Genomic DNA, 20,087 nt, shown 5'->3' with positions numbered 1-20,087 from the left:
GCATTCAAAGACCAAAAGACAAGAAGCAGAAAGCTCGAGACTGATGTGAGAAGCCACAGAGGCCACTTCTGAAAGAGTCACACTGCTGAGGACTGCACAAAGAACGTGAACCTTTCAGATGACACCTGATGTGGTAAAGTCAATGCTGTGTCCTGGATAGCCCCACCACCTTCATGCTCCAGAAAGCTCCAAAAGCAGATTTCTCTACAGGTATGTTTTAATGACTTTAATTTGAAACTCAACCTCAGACCACCACCACCACAAGCCAGACCGCCCAAGGAACACTTGCACCAGTGCAGCAAACAGCACACACTTAAAGCTTTCCTGTAGCACAGCAATTACTCTCTGTGTAGAATTCATTAGCTCCATGTTTACATCCTTGGTTCAACATGCAAAGGCTGATTAAACCAACGGCCAACAAAACCTCATACAAACATTAATTTATGAGAACTTCTGCATCTTCACTGTGTGAGTGCTCTCAAAAGCTGAGTGTTGCTAAGTGAGCCCGCTGGGTGCCACTGAGACTAACAATTGAAAATAGGCCTGGGCACTGAACGTCAGCTTGACAACTCCAAGCTATTGCCCATTCACCCTTCCCACTCAGAATAACAGTGACTCAGGGCTGTGAGAAACAAACACACAACCTCACCAAGCTGCAGGGTCGACAGCCCAACCACCAACATGTTTACATCATTCTCCATTTCATTCCTAGGAGATAGTAACAATCTCCACCACCACAAGTTGAATATATGTAGCTGTAAAACCTTGTAAAATAAATCTAAACCCAGACTTTCCTCTTATCCTCTGTAGGAGGTGGAGTTCTTGGAGTCTTTCAGAAGGTGCTCAGAAAAGATGACTGAAGACCTGTCACATCCACATCTTGAAGGAATTGCTTTAGAAATGGAAAAGTTGCTCAGCCTTTAAAGATGAGATTCATTCACAACTCTATGCAATGTTCAGTGAAACTTTGCAAACAGTCGGTGAGCAGCAGTTTCTTGTCTCAAATCATGCCCAGCACAACCAAAAAAACAAAACGAGAAGCCAGCTCCTTTTTAATCAGAAGACAAAAGCACTGCATGTTGCCAGAGCTTTACCTGAGTAAGCAACAGAAACACTCACAGTCAGCAAGAAAAAACAGTCATTCTAGTTTCCTTTTTGCCTCATTTCATCAACTTCAGACGACTGGCAAAAACAAGGCTTTTTTTTTTGGTGAAAAGCAGACAAACAAAATTAAGAGCCTTCACTGCAGTCAGAAAACCATCAGGTCACACCATTCCCTAATACTCACCTAATATTCACACTCACCTAAACATCTACCTTTTACTCCAGTAACATCTCGATGCCAGCCCAGGATTACTTCCCATCCCCGCACGACCAAAGGAGCTCAGTGTCTACAACATTGCTTAACTGATGACGAGCTTATGTGCAGCCCCAACAGAGGGAAACAGCACTGCACTCAACCTGCTCTTTGACTGAACAAGCAGCATTTCTGACAGCAAGATCCGTGGTGGGTTTGCTCACCTGCTCCGTCATTAACGCTCATTACAGCCTCAACACTGTGGCTCTTGGAGTAAGTCTCTTGCTGAGAGGCTCAGCGCCACATACACAGCAATAAACACGATAATGGCACATTAGGAGAGAGAACAAGTGATTGAAGAGTGGCCACAGCATTCAACTCGGAATAGTTGGGCTTCTATGATAAGACAGAAGTATTTCTTGAAGGTCAAAACATGTATTTACAGGAGCTTTAGCTCCTATACAGAAAGTAATGTTTTAGAGAGGGTTATAAGGGCAAGCTGTTCCTGCAGGCAGATAATCATTTTAGGTGATACCAAAGGATCATAAGGACTGGGGTGGCAATAATCATTTTAAAGGAAATAACAGACTTAAAATTTTAAGTAGAAGCATAATATTCTTTTAGCTTGATTTGCAGTGACCAAATCAATGCCATCTAGGTCACTGCTGAGCATTAAAAATAGAAATCCAGACTGCTATAGAAGTGCTGACCTTAACTCTGTCACTGAATCCCATAATTAAAACCCTGCTCCAATTTTTGTTCTCTACGAAATTAATGTGTTTTTCAAAATCAAGATGTCAGTATTTGAAATATCTTTACAAACAAGCCCATTCATTTTTTTTTTGTAAGAAATTATTTGACATATATTCATTCCCTTTGAGATATCCAGCACCTGACTGCCACTTTCTCACTGGCTCATCTTCAGCACGAGCTAGCACAGACAACTCCAACACACCACCCAGCTAACATGAACTGAAGCTCCCTCCATGGACTATGTTTGGGACTGAGGTGAGCATTAATGGTCATCTCAAACAGTTGATACTCACAGTCTCATGCCAGCAGGGGTCCTGACATGAAGGCAGCTTGGCCTATCATCCCCTCCTGCTTGGCTTTATTGCTTCTAAGCAGTCCAAAGTAGGAGATAAACTGAACGTGGCACGTCAGGACCTCTCACTAGCAAACTTGGCTCCACAGCAGCAACTTGTGTGGGCACCAGCACCTGCAAAGCTCCCTGTGGGACTGCTGCCCCAGTCCCTCCGAGGATGGGTGGATGTTACTGGGGGAACTGGAACGGATGCAGGGAACTGGAAACCAAAGGGGGTTTTGCACTGCACCGGGCCCAGTAAACCAGTCAGCTGCTAACTGGAAAGCAAGACCTGGCTTTGGCACCCAGCAAAACGTGGCAGCTGTGAAATCCTTACCTTTAAAGTTCTCAAATTGTATTTTAAACTGATTCTGCATACTGCCAAACACAGCACAACGAGCTCTGTCTTGAAATTATATATAAAGTAGATTTCTGGAGGAAAACAATCATTAGATGGAATAAATAAATAAATACCCTGCTTTGAAGTGATTTTAATCTAATTTGGCTGCAGGATAGAATTTTAACAGCTCACGTACTGCAAGATGCTCTATGAAATAGTTAGCAGGTTTAGACGCATGAACAGAGGGTTGGGGTTTTCTTCCTCCCAAGAGTTATTAATCATCAAATCAAAGCATGTTAAGCTTAAGAGGGATTTGTAGTGCTTGGGATTTGGGAGTCACTGTCACACCCCCACAATGCCTGTTATCTTCAGCCTTACCTGCACATCAGGGTCCAGGCAGCAGTGTCCCATGCACTGGTTTTCAGAGTAAGTCCTGTCACCACCAAGATAGGATGGAGAACTCACCTCCACCCATTGCCCAGGGACGCCCTCTCTGTAGAGCTAAGAATCAGTTGCAGCAAAACTTACCATGATATTTAGTCCAGAAGGACTAAAAAAGATGTATTATTTTCTGCCTGATATTCAATGTTTAGCATTGCTTCTGCCAGAGCCAGTGCTCTCCAGGCCAGGGGGTACTTTTACAAGCTAGAGTAAAACCTAGGTGTAGAGCAACTAGGAAACTTCTAACACAGCTTTATCATTATATAAACAGACCACATGTGCACAGCTATTGCCAAGTTCTTAGCTACGCCAGTCTCTGAAGCTCCCAAGAGGCCTTACAGGGTAAGCACACAAAGGAAACACTCCCCATAAACCATCCTGGACCGGTGAAATATGGGAAGCTGAGCTGGTTGAGACGAAAGCAAGCTGGTGAAGTCTAAAGTTAGGTCCTGAAAGTAAACATGCATGTTTGAAATTCCACGATTAACTGCCAGGATTGTTGACAAAGCCTGGGGCCGGGAGGAAGCAGGAGCAGCCACCTCCACACAAAAGAAAAGCTCCAAACTATTCCAAGTTTCCAGCACCCTGGGGTCCCATAAGCCATGTGAAGGTTGTTAAGCACTTGGAGCTGGTTTGATACACTTCGCTTCTCCTTATTCCCAAGGGTAGTCCCGTGAAGTTCCATAACCACTGGTGGGATTTACAGCGCATGTGGCACGTTCCAAGTTCAGCATAACATAAATGCTGCAAACAGAAACCAAAACTAACTCCAGGTTGTGAAGTTCCTTTGGTACAAATGTCTGTTAGAGAGCTTGCCAGGAAACATAATTGAATCCGGGCCAATTTTCATGCTCCAAGGGAAACTCAGTGTCTCATTTACCCCCTGGCAAGCTGCTCAAAACCAAATGAGACTCATTCCTTTTCCTTCTCCTGAAGTAACCTAAAATCCAGGGGGTTCAAAAAGTTGTTTGTGTGACCTGTAGACGCTGAACCCCCCCCCCCGGGCCAACCTCAGTGTTCAATATGACTCCTTCCAGTCAGCCATGCCTCGCTTGACAGATCCCACAGGCTTCCTGCCTTAAAACTCCCCCTTTATTCTTGGGCACTTCCCAGAATGGCCCTTTCCCAGGATTGCTGAAAAGCCAGAGATAAATCTTACTGTTTCCTGGAACAAAATTACCAAACTAGCCCTGTATTCATCACGGGCTGGTATCACATCCTCCTTAATGTTTTATAAATGGGAAACTGCAAAATAATGTGCAGAGAGGTAGTCTTTTGAGATGGCAATAAATCACAACAGCATCGCGTGTACTTGGGGAGAAATAAATAGGAAGAGTGAACAATAGAAAGTCGCCTTCTGTGACAAGCAGAATGCACTGTCAGCATCTGCCAGCACAGGACCTCTTGGCTTTCTGCATTCAGGTGGACCTTTGCTAGAGCCCCGCAACAGTTTCCATCAAAATCAATTTTGGCTTCTTGCAGTTTAATTAACTGTGATTTCGCTTGTAAACCATTTCAGCTTTCAGGCTGACCTCCATTTATAATGTTACTCAGGCAACAAAATTAAACAGTTTGGAGGGGAAGGCAGAGGGAATTTAAATGTCTGTGGGGTGCTGCAGCACAGCTCTGCTCCCCTCCCCGAGCTGCCATGGTAGTGCTCAACAAGGAAAGAAATGAAGAAGCTTTGGGGCAACAGCACTTAAAATGGAATACTGTTCATATCACACTCCTCATGCCCAAGGGCTACCACTAAAGGCTTCTAGGTGAGCAATTTTGAACAGGATGTAGTGCAGCAACAAAAGCCGAGGCGGCGGCTCCCGGCTCCAGGTAATGCCACATGTGGCATCAGCTCCATCAAATTCCCTCTTCGGATAAAGCAGCAGCAAGCTCAAGGTTATGATCTTAGAGTTTAAAAAGCCTGGGTTTTTTTTAGGTCAGCCCCAAGAGATTGTTTTAAAACACAGTCCTACGCATCTGCTGAAGAGGAGAACAGTTGGCTTTAATTGTAAGATGGATTTTTACATAGCTTCTGACCTTTCATCTAATTGAGGCCTAAAGAAGAAGAAAGAGGAGGAAAAGCGATACGTCACTTCAGTTATTAAAATCCATCAAGCTCAGACTTTAGCCTTGGGATAACCACAGCCAAAAAATTGACTTGCAAGTAATTATCACTGCTATCTGCAATAAAAGTTAATTGGACATAATTGAACTAAAGCCCTAATCTGAATGAAGCTGTTGCTGGCAAGCAGCCTGCTCCTGCCTGCACTCTGCAAATGGAACTGCTAGCAGTAAAATGGACAAACACGAGGCTGCTTTTACAGCAAATCGCAGCAGTTCTGCAAATAGCTCTTTAGCTGGGCCAAGATAAAGCCATTAAGAGGGCCCGTCCTCACCAAACACACCCTGCGACGCTCCCCAAAGCAGGCGTAGAGCTTCAAAAACAAGTTTCAGTTTTACTGACCGCTTTAATTACATGGACTGAAACATAAGATTCATGTCACGAGATGCTGGTTTCATCAGCTCCCCGGTGCTGCAAAGAGCAGTACAAATAACGTGCTTTTCGAGCACATAAAGATACCAACTCGAATGGTTTTCAGTGCTGATAATTTACCACCTTCATGCAGTTCAATAGCCTTTCCTGTTGTAGGACCAGCTTCTTTCATCTCCTCAGCAGAGCAGACAATTAGCTGCTTTCTCTCCTCAGCCCATGCAGGTGGCTGGGGGAAGGGAGAATTAAACTGAATTCCTGCTGATTTGTGCATTTATGTTTTGCATTTTTGTTAACTAACAGACCAGAAAGCAGTCGTCATCCCCACATACTACTTTAGAACTTCCTTCTAATTTTAATTATTAACACTCTGCCCTTCACCAAAGCATATCAAAGCACTTAACAAACATTACCGAAGCCACATAACCACTCTGAAATGGGCAAGAATTGCACATAACTCCTTTTACAGAGGCTTAAGGTTATTTTTGACCAGATTTATGTTAGAAGACTGGTCTCCTGATTATGGGCTAGTCTATGACAGAAGAGATTGAGGGATGTATCCAGCTCACCACAGGTTCCTGACATAGTCTGGGATGAAGCATTTAATCACCTGACGCCACGTTCGCTCCTTGTTAAAAGGACAGCGGTGAGTGACAGTTTTCTGCCTCTGAAGAAGACCATGAAGATAAATGAACTTGTGGAGCATTCAATACCACCTTGACTTCTCACATCAGGCTTACAAAGTCATGGTCCAGGCAGTCTCCTGGGGAGAACTGGAAGCAAACCACCCTTCCCTGCCCTGAGTGCCATTTGCTCACTATGGCTCCTCCGCATTTTCACCGCTCAGAACAGATCTTCTTCGCACAAGAAAGCTGCAACAGAGAACCAGTGACATCAATTCCCTTTCATGACCCAAATCAGTGGCTTACTTTACTTTGCTCAAAGCCCTCACCTCTTTTTAAGCCTATTTTTAGATTTAACTCTGTATTCTGCAGCATGGCAGGAGCCGACAGACAACACAGGCACTAAGTAGGTCTTGCCAGGTGTTGCAGGCTGCTTCTAAAGGTGAAGGAAAGATGAAGACAAGACAAGTCAGGACGATTGCAGGACCTGGCCAAAGCTTCAAAGGAGTATTTTCTGGCTGTGCTTGAAACACACATGCTAGTGGTCAGCCATGAGACGGATGAGATACTAGTTTTACCATGGGAACATATGCAAGAAATAGGAAAATCCACCTGCCTGAAGTCAAAACTGATTTGAATAACTTTGTATCTGAATTTTCACTACACTAAAGCACTCTGACCTTTAATTAGTTTTCTTTTCTCGTTTTATATGGTAACATCCAACTCCAAGTTTTTAATGCTGTTCTGGTGGGAAAAAGGGATGAAGAAAAAGTCTGGGATGTATCTTAGTTGCGTTTCACAGTGCGGAATTCTGCATGGTTGTTTAGGAGAGGAAGCAAAGGATGCTGCACTTGAGTTGTAGCAGTTAAGAGCAGAGGCCAGGTAAATACACATTGTCATCAAAATCATAACTTGCCCAGAGTATTAGCCTTATATTTGTATTTTCAAAACGCAAACCAGACTCCCTACCCATCACTTAACGTCCACAGAAGATACCATTTGCTGCAACAAGATACTGAGAGGTGCAAACACACATTCCTTCCTCCGAAGTATCCATTAACCTCAGGGCAAACTAAACCCAACTTCTTCCTACATGCCCCCGCAGCATCTAGAATATCATAGCAGCTACTATAAAACACAGAACAGACTTACAGATATGAGTGTGCAAGTTTTCATGTGAACATGGTGGTATTAAGGATAGCTGAGATGACTTCCATCCAACCCAGCACAGCCTGGCGACTACCAAGCTACAGGATGCTGCTAATGCATACCCCAGTGGAGGCACCACATATTCCCACCAACAGACATTCTCCATCCTCATATGCAACTTCCTTCTGCCGGCAAGTGATAAGAAACCAAAATACACATTGACCCCTTTCCCATAACAGAGAGGCTGCAGTTGTAACCTCAACATCCCCAGCAAGAGCCTGCACTGCATCAGCGTTATGTGCAGCTTTCCTACATGTTTGATGTCTGGCAGAAGCAGAAGGTTGTAATTCTGGGCTTTACTTTGCCACAAAGGACATGCAAGAGCTGTGAGCTTCCTCTTGCTGCTCTCGGCCAGAATTCCTCCCTCTCAACTTTCTCGCCTTCCCAGATCTGAAAAGGAAGCTTTTCTTAAGTGCAGCAAACAGCTGCCTAGGCAAAGGGAAAAGGAAACATGAAATAGTTCCCTCTCTAGTGGCTGCTTTGCACAGATCACCATTATCTTCTCTCGTTCCACACTTACGCTGTAAAAGCCCAGAATTAAAGTCTTAATCATGACTTACAGAAATCCTTGTGGCTGCACATGACACAAGGATGACAGTTTTTCCTTCTAAAATATCATTAGAAGTCACAGATTATGACAGTTCCCCGAGTAGGGAAGGAGCCATCTTCCCCTCTTTATTACAAGCTGATTATTAAAAAAACACATACTTTTTCATAGCTAACGTTGAACAAATTTCACCTCTATGCAACACACAAACAGCAAACCAGACCTTTGTTAGATATTGAAAAATACGCTTCGAATCCCATTTCAAGGATAGATTCACTTGAAAATGAGGAATATTTGCAAATAAGATAATTCAAAATGAATGAGACTTCATACAAAAAAAAACCCTGAACTTGCATATTAATTAAAAAAGTAAGAAGTGACTCACTTGCAGGCCAGGAGTGCTGGTGCTGTGTGAACACAGGCGGGCAGCTCACAGGGGATAGATTTCAGTTTGCATTGGTTATGTGTGCGTACCAATCACACTGACAGTTGCTTGGGTTTAGTATTTAGCTCTTTGGATACTGAATTAAGGTCCCACCTATGGTGAAATTTTAACAGCCTATTTACAAAGCAAGTGGAGAAATACACATCAGATTTGTGTGTATAAAACTGGAGAGCTCTGCCTAACTGCACACAGTGCCAGAGCTTCCTGCTGGACCGCGGACACATCAGCTCTTAGATACACATTTTACCATTTGTAAGGGCAAGATAAGACCTTCTTCTGTACTTAAGAGATATTGTGCAGCCTACTGTAAAGATGAAAAGCATTCTAAAAACCTCAAACAGAAGCTGCAACACAAGTATCAAACCCTCACCAGCAGAAAATACAAGCCATCAGGTGAATACCAAAGAGCTGTACCAGACACTGCGATGGTGTTTTCCTGTCAACCTTCCAAACGAGGTGCTGGTGTCCCACTGGCTTGTCCTGACACAGACCTAATGACCTAATGTCCTTATCAATCTTCCAAGTAACTCAAATGGCCATCTCGTAACAACTCAACAGAAGAAAGGACAAGAAATACATTAATTGTGAGCTACTATAAAAAGTCTCTGCTGTTCTCAGTGCTTTCCTGAGAAGCATGAAACCCGGCCAGCTGCAGCGCTGGCAGTTCAAAACAGCCACAGGGAACTCAACACAAATGTGCAAGATGTTCTCAAAACCTCTGTGCACCACAAGCAACAGAGATTTTTGTCTGCAGACCTGATAAAACACTTGAGTGGGATCTCACTTGACTCCTTCAGATGCTGCAAACACATCGCCTGTATCCAAAGTTTATACACACAAAAGGTTTCTATTTTCCACGGTTTTACTGACTACAGGTGAGCAGGAGACTTCAGTTTGCTTCTGTCCATCCTTCCTCTCTGCACTTGCCTTTTTCTTAAGAAAACCCAAAACAAACCAACACCAGACACACATATACATGTAACTTGTACAGACAGGATACGAGAGGCAGCTGCAACTGTACTACAGTCAGTGAGACATCCCTGTGCATGGAAAACACAACCTGGCTGCGTGGGCAAGAAGAGAACAAATGCTGCTACCACAGCCCAACAGCAAACACAGCACAAACCCACCCACATGAATGCTGAGCTCCCAATAACCTGGGCTGTCACAGCCCTGACCTCCACAGTGCATCTCACACTAAAAGGCAGCACAACCCCTGTGAAGACCGTACGAGACACAGTTACTCAGGCAATCCCCAAAGTATTGCTTGATTTTAACTTCCAGGCAATTTGTCTTTCCAACCATGGAATTGCTATAGTCACCAAATTCAAAAGGTAAATTTTTCTACCTTCAATTAACTGCATTAGCACCGTTTATAACTGTGTGATTGATAAATGCTCCACAGAAGCTGTAATTAATGTATTTTTTTCCTTGGAACACACACTGAACCCCTTGGCACTCAGACACTTAATGAAAAGCAATTTATCAACTTGCTTTGAATAGCTGAATCTGACTCTTTAATGCAGAGAGAAACACACTTTGCTTTAAGCACTACCACTCTGAAGAGGTACCACGTACTGTGATATTACCAGCACCATCAGACACGGTGCGGATCTTCATCGTGATGACGGCGATCATCTCATCTCGCTGAGAAACTGGCCATGATTTAACATGGCTTAGCTGGGATCCTCTCCCTGGGGATGTAGTCAAGCAGGAGATCTGCAAATGTGCTTTCCAGGATGGAGATTAGGAATGTTTTTTCAGGATACTGGAGAAAGTTCCAAGCTCTGCGTGGCCAGGAGCTGTCTCACTGTTGGGAAGCAGCAGCTCAGTGTATTTTAGCCTGGACATGTGTTCAGCTGCTCACAAAGCAGACAAAAATAAAGTGCTTACAGAGTGTTTCAATGCTCATTTCTCAAATTGTGTTGCTTTGTATAGTTGACATATGCAAAAAAACCCCAAACCAACCAATATTTAGAAGGAAAGGGTTGACATCACAGGAAAATTTATGTGGGATTAACCAGCCTTCAAAGCCTAAAATCTAACCTCACGTTTCTGGGAGTATAGGCTACATATTTCCAATGTAGAAACTGGTCTGTACTCCATGTGGCAGACTGAACCTAAGGATTACATATTCCCATTGCACATGTAAGTCTGTTTCCCATTCCTGCAGTGTCTTGCTCTCTTCCATTTGTCTTTTGATGCAGATAAAAGCCAATGCAGATTGCAACTGCTGATACAGAGAAAGGCGCAAGACACAGTGTGCCTTTGGACTAAGGAAAAAGAAAAAGACTCGGGTCCAGACTGCTAGAGCATGTCAAGAGATTGTCTTTGAAACTACAAAACTAGAAATGAAAGAGCTGTATTTGTATTTGATTTGATCAAAGGGACTGGAGGAGAGGGGGGAGAAATCACATCCTACAGATGCGGGCTAAAATTTAACTACTTCACACATAATGTGGGACCAGCTGATCCTATACAGACATAAATAAAGAGAGAAAACAAAGAAGTAAAGTCACTCTCGCTCTGAATATGCTGCTTCCACAGACGTCTGCTTCAGGGTCTGCCAAAGAGCAACAGGAACCCATTTCAAAGCCAGAAAGACAGAGGAAGCACATATCCAGGACTCTCGCCACAGGCACACATTTTCAGTCTCCAGTGAAGAACACAGGAGTGAGCTCCTGTCAAATAAGAGAAAACATACTCCAAATGTAATGGCTATTTGAATAAATAACTGATTACTCCCTGTGGGACATTGCTCCACTGATCTGACTGCGGGATAAAGGCAAACAGTGGCAATCTTCCGGAGGAGGGCTTTGGACTGCAAGCTGCAAAGGGACAGGAATGTCATTCTCTAATGGAGCATCCACTCGGATACGTGCTCAGCTCCAGGAGAATGAGGCTTTGCAGAAGTACAGACTGCAGCACTATGGGTAGAAGCCTTGCAGATCCAAGTAACAACACAGGAGAAAGAGATACCTATCACTGCCACGCTCCCCAAAAGCAAGGATTTAGAATACCTGCAGGATAGGCTGTGTGCTCCTGGAAATTCCTAACTGCAGAAGGTGAACCATTTAGATGGCCTCTGGGCCGAAAGGAGCTAGGTCTTTGCCTTTCACTAAAAATTAAACACAAGACGTTTTAACAAGTGAGGCAGACAACAGTCTTGCACAGGAGATCAAAAAGCCCTCCAGATGTTTATTTTAAATGAAATTCAGAAGCCAGTCTAAACCAGATTTCAAACACTGAATAATCCTTCCCACCATTTGCGTGAGAAAAAACAGGGGAAAGGTTCCATCCTGCTGCTCCAAAACTCTCCAGGAATGTGCAGGATTAGATTTTGTTCCTAGACTCTTCAGATGAGAATCTGAAGTATGAACAGCCCCACGCTGCGATCTGACGGTTGTGCTGTATGCTTTGACGGATGCTCAAAACACACATATGGGGGCATCCCATGTAAAGGAAGCTTTTGACCTTCCTCCCCAAGACTATTCAAAATCATGGACTGAAAAGTGTCTAAAAATGTCAGTCCTAAATCTTCAACTTTCTTCTCCTCTTGCTCCTTCACTGAATGCCTCCTGATTGTGCAAAAGCAGAATATTCAGGCGTCAATCTAAGTAGCTTGGCTGTTAGGCTGACAGTGCCTCTGGAGAGAGGAAGGGAAGACAGATTTCCAATAGCTCAGATGTAAAGAAAGCTGCTACACAGGAGGAGCGATAAATAAAGAGGGAAAGTAACGCGCCAGAGAACTTTTACCAAGGTCACATCAGGATGCTGAACACTAGCCATCTGCAGGGGAAGATTTAGATGCCTATTCCACTACACATATCCGTTCGCTTGTTGGCACCAAGAACCATTCGTAAACCAAACCGGCTCTACCCATGAAAGGAGGACATTGGGAAGACGATACCAGCTAACAAATACAAAAGGAAACCAACAGAGCTGGTCCTGGATGGGTGTCCTCCACGGCAAAACACTTGGCATGACTGGGAAACAGGCAACACAGGCTATGGCAGCCAAAGGGATGGACAGCTCTGCTCTAATCGATGGTAAGGGCTCCCAGCTTGCAGCAGAGAGGAGATTCTGTGCCCATCTGAACAAGAGCAGGACTGGGATCCCATCAGGAACCAGAGCTTTTTTACTCTGCTGCCTCACAGGGTCACCTACAGGTTGCAGTTCCTCATTGCTTTGACATCAGGGCTGTGGACACGTGGCAGGTCACTGCAGACAGACTGTACCATGAAGAAAAAGCTCTGCCCCCCAAATATTATATCAGTTACTGCTGTGCCCTTAACAAGAGGGTTTCTTGCCCGTTTCAGCGATCTGAAAGACACGCTGGGCAAAATTTCAAGCTCTGACAGAGTGATCTTATCACTTCTGTGCTGTTCTCGCTACACAAGCCCCTGATTCAGCAGCATGTAATAAAATCTTCATTTGCATGAAAAGCACTCTCTGATCACAAAGTCTTCTGTTCAACAGTCCTCTTCCCATTTACAGCGTCAAGATGCAAGCACCACCGTCATTTATGCTGGTGACTAAGGTGGAATATTTTATTTATGCTTTATTTGGAGAGGCTCTCAACATCCTAATAACCAGCTTTTCCTAAAATTCTAACAGTATTTTTGACTAACACAAAAGCCACACACATCCAAACTATGCAAGCACTGCAAAGTTCAGACTATGCTTTCACCTCCACTTTAAATAACCATGCCACGTGAAGCACATTTCATATCAGCACACGGTGACCATAAGCAGTTCTAAATTGTTTTCAGCATTCAACAAGTCCAATCTTTTCCAGTTTGCATTTACAGTGTCATGACATACAGCATTGGCAGAGGATGTATTTCAGAGGATAGGAAGGTGTAGCCATGCAAAGAACAATGCTCTCTGCCTGCAACATGATTAATCTCTGTCATGGAAAACTAATAAAAACAAGTATCTCCTTATCTTTCTTTTCAAAGAGACTGTTAAAGCTTAACTGTGTTGGGAAACTTTTTCCTTTGGACTAAATCACGAGCTTAACATATGTGGGCAACACACATACCAGCATATGCAATTAACTGCCTCTCTCCTGATGCTGCAGGAGAAAGTCCATCAGTTCAGAGGCAGGCTGAAGCCTTCACACAACCAGCCCTCTCCCCATCAGAGATCTCTCACCAAGACCAGCCCCATGCCAGGTAACACCACCTCCCATTTTCACCTATTTGCCAAAGTTAATCATGTCCCACGTCTACACCCCGAAATCCCACCTGGTTCTGAGCAAACTCAGCCAAAACAGAAATACCTTTCCTCACGTCAGCAGTGCAGTCCCCATTTAGAAACGTTTTCTTTCACGTTCATCCAGTGCCAAAACGTTATGATGATGATGTGTGTGCTGTGCTGATCCAGGAACGGTGCTACGGATGCTGCTGCCTCCTGTCTATCACCAAACGTCTCATCTAGCGCACGGCCATGCGACAACAGGCACTTGAAATTGGGCAGCTCAGCAACACATGTACACTGAATTTTTGAGCAAGCTATTCTAAGCTGCTTTGCTAGCAATTTCTGGCCTGTGCAGTTTGAAAGCACACGGTTCTGGCCCTCACAAAGAGCAGACCTGTAAATGACATCTTGAGGATTAAGCTGATTGAGATGCAATTTGCCTAGCAACCATTCATTAAGCAGAGTTCAGAAACAGGCCAGCAATCTATTCCACCTCCTTATCTGAGCAGTAAACAGATAACAGTCTCTACTGTGTCCTCTATCCTCTGGTTCAGACACATTGTAAACAGATTTTTCAGAAGTTTAAACTCCTACAGGAAATCTCAGAGAACAATCCTGCCCTCCAAACACGAGGGATTCGGTTTCACCAAGTCCCGTACAAGCCTGGAGCAGCTCTAGAACGAGGACGATGCAAATCAAATTGCAAATGCATTTGCGGTTCCTGTGCCTCCAATATCTTGTCACACGGAGCACTAAGAGCCCATCCTAGTTGTTAAAAAATAAAATCTTAATCACACAAGCACTTGGCATTGCTATTCTGATCACTGCAAAGAACTCAATAAAAATCTTATTCCCTTCCTTCATCTTCTGGAAGGAATCGATTGGCACTTCCAACGCCTTTGATAGAGGTTCCCCTCTTCAGAAGAGAAAACAAAAGTCATGTCCTCTCTCCCATTAAGTGTTTTTCCCCTCATTAAATGAGCAAGTAAACGTCATGAGGGAAAATCAACCCAGCCATCCCAGCTTGAAGAGTTAAGCTGAAAAGGTTACGCGAAATCATGATTTTGCATAATTGTTTCCCTGCAAGAAACATCTGATGATATCCTGCTCTGCTCCAAGATTAAACAACAAAGATTAGCACGGACATATTTAAGACTCTCTACCTGAATGGTTTTCCTTTGGTGTACAGTTCTTCTGGGAAATCACTGTGACATACAGCATGCTATTACAATTAAATATGCAAGAAAGAAGAATTAAACTGACTATGAATAATTAATACCCTACAATACTACTTCATAAGGAAGGTCTGGATGAATATTGCTGCAGATGAGATGTACCTAAATAAAAGGCACATCAGAGCTGGTAGCTCTACTTTTATGATGGATTCTAAACCACTGAGTAACTTCATGGCTGCTACTCAATTCTAGATGAGGTGCTGGCCACTTGTGCCTCCCTTTTCCTATTTGCTGCCTACGGAGCTGCAGAAAAGGAAGAGAAATGCAAGTGCTGCAATAGCTGCTGCACTGCTCACCTGCATCTCGGAGGTAACAGGCTTCCCAAACACTTCCCATTAAAAGGTATAAAACAATTATCTGACTTCCCAGTACAGCGAATAAAGCAAGTATGATGCAACAATTACTGATGTGATAAGATCAGGCGAAGGTTGTGAGAAAAAACAATTAAAAAGGTTTGCAAGAGCTAAGGAATGCAGCTTACTTTCCCAGAATCTATCTTAATGAGAAAGATAGCATCAGCTCACAGAGCAGACCTTCCTGTTTCAAGTTTACTGTTTTGGAGGCTGCAGAACATCAACCGTGGTAACCACAGTTGAGTGGCTGGGTATGAACCCTCTGTCTCCAGCATAACTCTCCTTTATCAGCTGCTAGAGAAAACAGCAATTAAAAATACCCTAAATCACCCAAATTAATATTTACTGAAGTTCTCATAAAATTGGTATTCAACTCCTGGCATTTTCCAGTAGGCACCAGTCAGGTCAGCTCTCCTGATGGACACACCATGCTCTTGTTGCACACATTTAGTTGGGGATCTCCAGCTCCCCTCACTTTATCCAAGCAGCACAACCACAAACACCACCCCGCCAGAGAGAGCTGCTTTTAGAGATACACATTCAAAATCCAACCAACGTTTGTGATCACTGAAGCAGATCAGGGCATTACTACTGTATCTACTGAAGGTGACAGCCCTACAAAGACATGTGCCCCTGCTCAAAGCCCCATGCAGCTCCAGCTCCTTTGCTCCTGCACGACCCAATGCTCTTCTCCTCCAAAGCAAATACAAATCAAGGGGTCTTTCTGCACACAGGCAAAGTCATGTTAGAAGTATGCTAGCTTAATATTAATTTCCTATTAAAAATTAATAGGATTAAATGAAGCCTGTGAGCCGGCAGGCACCCAGACAGTCATTTTGCCAATGCACTCGTTGGCCGGAGAAGCAGGATGCAAAGGATGGGCTGCAGTGTTCCTGCAGGATCCACGTGCTGGCCAGGAAGGGTAGCAGGGGGCTCTTCCCCTCATCCCCAGTAGGACCCCATGTTCCACCAGTGCCCTGCCACTCTGTTGGCGAGCAGCTCATCCTCTTGTCCAGAAATTGATGGGGAAGATGGAACCCATGAAGAGGGTTCCTCCTGGTGAGAGCTCCAGCATATCTTCACTTCAGATCCAGTCTTCTGGGCACTGGCTCTGATCCTCACCCAACTGCATGTGTTCCCCTTTCTCACTGCTGGAATTAATCCCCTGGCCAATAAGCATCCTGCACATACCCAGAGTTTACAGAAGCGAAGTTTAACCTTCAGTCCCTATTAATGTTAACAGAATAGGAAAAAATTAACCACAGCACAACAGAAAAAAGCCTGTATCTGCATTTCTAATTATACAACAAAACACAGCACGTGGCAATATTTCCAAGCACCTTGCTGGGAATAAAATAGTCAGTGGACTGCAACTTCCATTTTGAGCAGTGGATATGAGAGCAACGGGCACTGAGGTTGTCAGTGTTAGGGGATGAGGATGCGGGATTTAAGGGAGATGAAGTGACATATGTAAATGATGGTAACAAAAATGCTCATAATTAGAAAAACAGTCACCTTAAACATTTAAAATTTCATGATCTCTCCTACTTTTTAATGGCTTAGCCTACTTTTTCCAACCTAATTTGCATCATCAAAATAGGCCTCCTGCCAGGAAGCATTAAAATGGCAGCCCCCCCATCAAGACCAAACTCCCTTCACCATACGAGACTGAAGGACTAATAACTATTGCTAAAAACATCCTAAATCCATTAATGGTGTTTAGTAAACATTTATTTAGAATTAGTGCTGCTATTGGGATTTTCTTTATCTATTAAAGTGTTTTATAAAAGCCTTTGATGGAGGAGCAGGTACCCCCCAAACGCTTGCACCATCTCCAGCCCTCTCCAAAAAGCCGAGCATCCTCATGCTCCTGCTCTGCACTGCTCTCAACATCCAAGAACCCCAAATCATTCTCCAATATCAACCAGACAATTCCTAACAGCTGTTCTGGGAAGGCTGGGCAGCTGGAAGCACCCCACTAAGATGCAAGGAGCAGCCAGGCTGAAGTTCGCCAACCCCACCAACTTCTACACGTGGTATTTAATTCTATATGCTAAAAACACCCCACGCTAGTACCATAGTAGTATAAATCTCAATATTACTGAAGATTTGGATTCTGGTACAGATCTATGGTGCTTTATACACATTTGTCTGAGCTATGTGCTATCCTTCCAGTGCCATCTGCACAAAAACAGAGTTTTATCTAAGCGTTGGAAACTAAAATAAATCATTTCCTCCGTATCTGTGATCTAGCTGGAGACAGACGCCACAAGCCCGAGAGCTGGCTAGTGCAGGCTTGTCTAGTTAGAAACAAAATTATATCTGCATCAATGTGATTTATTTTTAATAAAAAATGAGGCAAACCAGACCCTTGATATTAAAATAGTCTCAGCCAGCACCCCCCAGCCCATAGAAAACATAATGTACAGTGTTAAATTGGCATCATCTCCCCAACAAGAAACCCCACAATTAAGAGATATATTTTAATTGCCACACCTAATGAAAAGTACCTGCTAATCCTCCATTTGCTGTATTTATTGCTATATAATACAGGACCATAAGGCTTGCTAGGGTATTTTCTGGTACTGTTAGCTTTTCAGTGTGTCTGTGCCCCACCAGATCATCAAAAGTGAACTCTGCTTCCCCAACACCACGCAGCAAACGACACATCTCTGTCCACCCTTCAAGAACCATCTCAGGTTCATTCTCAAAGCATCTCATCCTGATCATCCCCTGTGAGTGGGGACCTCACAGCAATTAGCACATTCTGATACTGGAAACTCAGCTAATATAAACGCTGATCCCACAAGAGAGCACAACCCACGACTAGAGAAACGTTATTCCCGGAAGACCCACTGTTTCTACCTCTCAAAGTCACCAAAGGCTGGTAAATAACTTATATTCTCCAAAAGTGTTGCGAACAAGAAATTAATTTCTCCTGGTTGAATAAAAGAACCTTTTTGAGCTTGTACAGAATCACTGAAAACACAAAAACTGGTTTATTTTCTTACATAGAATAACTTTTAACATCTGAACTCGCTGCTGTGAGGTTGTAATGGGTTTTATTCAGCGAGCCAAGCCATCTAAACCACAGATTATAAAAACCAAACACTAAACATTTTTAGATGTAACTTTCCTCCACAGACTGTGTTTTATGCACTTTCACTGGAAATGTTACCTCAGAATAAAATCAGATTTAATTGGCTCTTAAATAACTGAACAGGCACTTTAATTTTATTTCAACAGTGGTAATTCATAAATCAAGAGGCTGAAATCCTAGCACAGAATGTCAAGCAAATAGAGCAGAACACACTGAAGGAGAGGATGAGCATCACATGGTGAAAGGTGATTTTTCTTAAGCCTCCTGCATCGCCATTTTATGGACATCACAAAGCTACTGCCACATAAATACTTAAGAGCTAAAATCTGCCAGCTTGGGGATGCTACAGTTTACCAGCAGGAACTGCTTAACAAAGACCAATGGGTGAGACAGTCCTTGTCCAACTGGAATTGCTTGGAGAATGGTTGGGATTTTAACTGTGAATGCAATTTCCCTCATGCACACTAGATGGAAGTATGTAAAATCTTAATTCTTCCCTGCCTTAAGTTGAAGTGGTTGCAATGTTATGTCTTACTGTCACATTTTGAGAAGCCTTTTTGTAGTTCTTCAGTGACAACCTCACTCGTTGATAATCTGTAAGAAGATGCCCTGAAATACTAAACTGTGAATATACATGAATAGTAAATATGAGAGAATATACATCAGAAATATTAAATTATTCAGGCTAATTTCCAAAGTAGATGCATTCCATTCCTAGAGTGTTTCAGTGATAATCACTCATGAGGTCCTTCAGAGAAATTGAAGTTATATTTTTAAACATTCAGGCTATTTAACAAAATAACCATCCTGAAGATTCTACCTTGTCACAGAATAGAAACAGGGAATAGGAAAAGTATCAAAAGCTTCATAAATGCTGTTGCAGTTTTGACTAGGAAAACAGCACCACAAATTTCTAGAGAGGGATAGGGAGAAAGAGCGACATAAAGCCTTGCAGAAGAAGCTAAACACAGATCAGAGCAACAGAGCAGCAAACCTGAGAAGGATTAAATTACACACAAATCTTCTGGAAACGATCTTAAAAGTGACTTGTTCCCAAACAAGCCATTTCTAAATTTAAACACTGACGAGTTCACAGACAGGAAAACTCAGAATCAGGGAGTGGTGTGACCAGGAAAAAGGTGCTGGAAGAGCTCTTTTCCCCTGCCTTTTCACATTGATTTTCCTCCATGCTCATTCACAAATGCTCAGCATAGCTGTGAACAATTTAAAGCCAGAGGATGTACGAATTACCAGCTCTAGGAACACACTACCCATTCCAGGCAGAAGCTGGAAGAAAAAAGAACCAACCCAGAATGAGAACAGACTGATGAGCTGGAAGAGAAATCAAGGCAAGGAAATACCTGACTTGTCCTGTCCATAATGAAGCCAAAGCATGTGATACTCCTCTAGTTTGGAAGACAAAAAAAATTAAGAGAGAGAGTGACAGAACAGGATGAATCAAGAGCAAGAACAATAAAGAGAAGAAGAAGAAAGCAGGCATGAAGGGCCCCCCTTTCCAGATGTTAAAAATGTATGTTTTTTCCATTCCAGATTCCAAAAAAGATGAGCAGAGGAGGAAGTTTCCTTTGGAGAGTGGGAGCATCTGCGTAATTTTCTTATTTAAAGGCTCATACAATGCTATTTCCATCCACCAGAATTTAAACTGTATCTACACGTGGTATGGGCTCAGGACAGTAATCATATGATAGTTTTCAAAGCATTC

This window comes from Nestor notabilis, unplaced genomic scaffold (genome assembly GCF_000696875.1).
Source record: "Nestor notabilis isolate BGI_N333 unplaced genomic scaffold, ASM69687v1 scaffold4064, whole genome shotgun sequence".
Taxonomy (NCBI): domain Eukaryota; kingdom Metazoa; phylum Chordata; class Aves; order Psittaciformes; family Psittacidae; genus Nestor; species Nestor notabilis.
Note: the sequence above shows the minus strand (reverse complement) of the source record.